Below are 5,628 nucleotides of genomic sequence, written 5' to 3' on the forward strand. Positions count from 1 at the left end.
GAGACGAAATTGAATAAACCAAGAATTAGAAAAGAATTACATTAAAACCAATACAGAATATTCAACATTAGTGCATTTTGTTCTTGTAATCCTCCCTACATGCTTAAAAAAAACCTGTGTACATTTTATGATTTATTAAAACACTGTTGGACAAACATGGAGATATGGATGAACCAGAAGACACACGCACGCACGCACACACACACACACACACACACACACACACACACACACACACACACACACACACACACACACACACACACACACACACACACACACACATACACGCGCACACACACATACACGCGCACACACACAAACACACACACACACACACACACACACACACACACACACACACACACACACACACACACACACGCACACACACTTTGAGCCATGGGGAGAAAACAATATTTGTGATGAAAGCAAATCAAACTGAAATCCAACACGTTGAAGTCAAATTGATTAGCAGGAAAATGCTAAAATCTCTTCAAGTGGCATGTCCTACAGTCATACCGATATGTTAATTTGCAACTTTATAGCTGAGAGCAGAATTCCGCTTATATAAACCTTGAAACACTCTGCATTTCTAAAATGATGTCTTTAATTTAATGAAGTAAACACCGCCACAAAACAATAAATGCCCCAATTAAAGAACAGGCATGAAGAGAAGTGTCTATTTCCTGTTTCGCCCCCGCGGACATATGTACCCGAGCGTGTCTGTGCATTTACCCACACGCAGGAGCATATGCATCATGTGCGGCTCACAAACATCATGATCATGGCTTCACGTTGGTCATTAGCATATGTTTTTGTCATGTAGGTTATCTGGGTGTTAGATCCAGACATACGTTTGTAAGTCTATGTAAACCATGTGTCTGCATGGGTGCGTGTCTGTGTGTGTGTGTGTGTAATCCTTTGTTTGTGCATATTTCTTCCATGTGTGTGTGTGTATGTTATCATAATATCATTTGCTTATCTTGTCTAAGGAAGGTTTGCATAGCAATGTCTAGTCTAGCATGTAGTATGTACAGTATGTCTGAACATATCGGAACATATGGGTGAGTATGTCTGAGTACAGTATGTGTCTGTGTGTGAGAGTGTGGAGTGTGGATATGGGCAGAATCTGCTTTCCTCCTCCTCCCTCCTCCTCCCTCCTGCTCCTCTCTTCTCCCCCCCCCCTGCTCCTCTCCTCTCCTCCGTCTGCATGTCATCTTGTCGTTGCCCTGCCTCGCACCCCCCGGGGGCCATATCCCATCAGGCTCGCTGTGCTCCAATGTGTCCCGACAGACCTGATGTGATCTGAGTGGCTGACGGGTTTGTCCCTGCTGCCCGCTGTCTTTTCTCCTCGCCGCGTCGCTCACACGTGAGTACCGAGAAACACAACCACCCCCCCCTTCCAACACACGTACACACGTACACACACACCTAGCCACACACACACGCACACACACAGCCACACACTCACACATGCACACCTAGCCACACACACGCACGCATACACACAGCCACACACACTCACACACACACACACACACACACAGCCATGCACACTCATGCAAACACACACACGCACACACACAGCCACTCACACACACACACACACGCACACACACACACACACACACACACACACCCCAAAATGCAGCCTGACTAGTCTACTACACCCCCTGTGGTGAGAGCCCAATCAAAATATTAGCATTTATCTGCTAGGTGGGAGGAGAGTAATGGATTTGCATTGAGGAGCCTTTGCTCACTGTTTCAGCTTGGCGTCGGGTGAGACTGACTCAAGCGTACGGGAGACAGAAGGTTTCTTCTGTCTTCTATTTCTGTGCATGGTTCAGACGTCGGAAGAGGAACCCATGAGTTGTGAATGCACGATTACCTATGTATGCTGCTTATGCATGTGTGCACTGGTGTATCAGTGAATGGGTGCATAAAATGTGTGTGTGTGTGTGTGTGTGTGCAGTATGCGAATACTCAGTGGAGAAAAACAATGCCCCAGTGGTTCTGTAGCCCAGTCACACACACACACACACACACACACACACCAATACACACACACACACACACACACAGGAGCCTGAGGGCATACAGAGAGTGGGGGTTGGATTCCATGAGACGAGGGCATCAGAATGGGGCTTAGCGACACAAAGATACACCAACTGGAAACTTATACCTCCAGGGGATGTGTGGTGTGTGTGTGTGTGTGTGTGTGTGCGTGTGTGTGCGTGTGTGTGTGTGTGTGTGTGCGTGTGTTTGCATGTATGCACAATTCTTTAGGAGAAGCAAGTGTGTGTGTGTGTGTGTGTGTGTGTGTGGGTGTGTGGGTGGGCGCGCGTGTGTGCGTGCGTTTCCCATTTGCGTGTACGAGGAGAGTGTTGTGGAGTAGAACATGAGTAAGGGTTGTGTGTGTGACCATAATCTAATTGCACACAGAGAAAAAGAGCGCCTGCAGGAGGAAGTAGGGGCTCTGCCCATGAGGACTGGTCGGATATCTCAATCTCCCATCAGAGACACGGCCCCACTCTTGCATCTTCAGGGGCGGGCAGACGTGTACTCTACCCCACCATAAACTACAAGTCCCAAAGCTGATCAATACTCGTCCATTACTGCAGGATATAACACTGTGCAATGTGTCGGGTGTGCTGTCGAGTGTCATTTTGATGGAGAGCGCTTTGATAGAAATCCTAACAAAAGAAGGATGGACAGTCAAAGAGCTTCTTTTTTTTTTCTTCCAAGAGAGAGTGAAGAGCTGAATAATAACCAACTGAAATTAATGATGAACCGACACAGAAAAGACAACATGGTTTTCCAGAGTTCCAGCTTTCAAGTAGCAGAGCAGCAAGCGATCACCAGTCTCTCTGAGCTCTTGACTCTTTAATTAAAACGCAAAAAAAAAAGAAGGAGACTTTTATTGACATTTTTTGCCACATAGGCAAACTTCAGGCACAAGTCTATATAGCGCCTTAAGTACACAACTTGTGTTTTCTTGATCAATGATGAAGTCGCCAAGTCAAGATCTTACATCACTCTGGCAACACAAAGTACCTGTGGGTGCTCTTGGAGACTTTCATTTTTCTTGCAGTCATAATGAACCGCAGTGGGGAGGAAATGGCTGCTGAACGGGTCCAGGGGAGGAGGGGATCTAGACAGTATTATTACCCCATACTCCTGCCCATCCAAGCAGAAACACAGAACATCCACTTGGGCTCAGTTAAAGGTACAAACTCTGCAGGTGCTTTCCTTCGGTCCTTCAGTCGTTCAGTCCTTCGTAAAAGCCTGAAAACTGTAGAATGTTTTAAAACTGTAGAAAGTTTATTTCATCTTTCATTCTCCACAAGTTAACTTTGCGCATCGATCCCGTGTTGTGATGATGACGACTATTGACAAGGTTGATACTTCTGTATTCCAACATCGTGTTCTGACATATTGGCAGCCTTGGAAAACCTCTTCCTTCCAAAGCCCAAGGACGTCGCTGCCATTTTGGAAGGGGCACAGATTGCCCTTGTGATGTCCCTGCAGCACTCTGCAGATTGGTCTAACTGCCCAAGAGGGACAGAGTGTGTCTGTGTGTGTGTGTGTGTGTGTGTGTGTGTGTGTGTGTGTGCGTGTGCGCGCGTGTGTGTGTCTGTGTGTGTACGTGTACATGTGTGTGTGTGTGTACATGTGTGTGTGTGCGTGTGTCTCCGTGTGAGTGTTTTTTGTGTGTTATGGGAACCTTAAAGGTCACAGGTCAAATGAGTCACATGACCGCCCCGCCCGGGGGCTTGTGGGGGGGGGGGGGGGGGGGTTGCGACAGGGAGAGAGACGGAGGGAGCAGAGCGGAGTGGCGGGGGAGGAGCTGCTAGCCCAGGGGTGAGAAGGAGGTCAGTGCCACAGGAAGCGGTAGAGAAGGAGAAGCGCCCAGGGCAAAAGTGTCTTTAATGAGAGCAAGATCCCCTCGAGGCTCTTCCCCAGCAGCCCAACCAACCGTGTAGCCTAGCCTCGACAACTGCTGCACAAAACCCTGCACAAAGACTGCTGGGAGGGGAAAAAGAGCGGCCATTTTGCCATTTTCACGGCCAATCATTCCTCACAGCCCGGGAGCCATCTTCTGAGGTAAACAAGTTCAACAAGTCAAAACACGCGCACCTTTGAAAATTACAAAACGGACCACCATTAAGGATCCTCTGATTCGAAAAACTGCACCGGAAACACCGAAAAAACATAGTTCTTCTATCAATTAATTTCTACCTCCCTCGCTGTGGTTGAACGAGGATCTTCTAACCCTACCCAATTCATCCCGTAAGCGTTTTATTAATAAAGTTTGCAAGCCGCATAAAAATATAAAGCTAATAAAAACAAGCCGGGGAAGCAGGGAGGCAAAGTGAGAGAAACACATTCGAAAATAAACTTTGAGTAATTCATTAGATTAGGAAAATTATAAGAATAATAACCCTGAGCGTTGCCATGGGATACAAATCTCATTAACAGGTTTTTCGATTCCCCTTCTTCAATACATTTGTTAGAAGTGCCAGGGAGCGTTCAATTATCACCCACCCTCTCACCTCGTAGACACGGGGTGACGAGAGACCCCCGGGGACCCCACGGGGCCTGCCGTTGACACAGAACGCAGGAGGGCGTTCGCCGTTCTATAGTCGTAGCGGGGGACACACATTACTCACTCCTCACTGAGATATAAAGGGGGCTTTCTGACCATGTGTTTAATACTGTCAACAGTATTAACAGGGGAAAGCTGGAGGGCTGCTCCATCCATACACACCCACATATGTGCATGCACAAACACACACACACACACACACAACACCCACACACACACAAACACACACACACACACACACACACAACACACACAAACACAACACAACACACACACACACAACACCCACCCACGCAAACAGCGCACAACTCATATACACACTCTCATAGGACTCACTTTGTATTAGTCAGGATTAGGGTAGGATTTATCCAAACAATCAAATGATTAAAGAGAGAAGAAAAAAAAGTGAAATAAACAGAGTTGCTTTAACACAGTTGTATAAAAGACACTAAGCTCCTTTTCTCTCGCTTCTCCTCTCCTCTCCTCTCCTTCCTTCCTTCCTTTCATGTGTTTCCAATCCCGTGGTCGGGCGGGAACGGCCTTGGGGCTTCATCCTCCGGGCCGGAGCATTGGAAGGCTGTGTTTGTTCTGGAACCGTCCTCCGCGGCCCTCCTCCCTCTCAAGACATGACAGGATGCCAGGGGGGGCTGCAGATCGGCCCACCTGGAGTGTCTCGTTTTCATCCAAACCCCCCCTGGTGGCAGCTGCGGGGCGCTGTGCATCGATGAGGTTTCAGCTCTGCAGGCCCCCCCCGGCTAATGCAACTGCTTGGAAAGGCATCACCTCTCCACAATCTGGAGACTCTGTCTTACTGATACCAGCCTCCGCCACCCCCCCCCCCCCCCCTCCTCCAATGTAGAGGGAGGGACTGAAACTAATAATGCCAAGTGTGGTGGTGGAGGAGGAACACAAAAGATGAAGGGAGATGCTGTTAAAGTCAGTGTCAATCACAAGTCAGGAGGCTTTGATGAAGTTCTACAAATGCTGTATACTTTTTTTTCTTTTGTCTTCTGTAGAGT

Source organism: Nansenia antarctica (assembly GCF_963989245.1).
Source record: "Nansenia antarctica genome assembly, chromosome: 16".
Taxonomy (NCBI): domain Eukaryota; kingdom Metazoa; phylum Chordata; class Actinopteri; order Argentiniformes; family Microstomatidae; genus Nansenia; species Nansenia antarctica.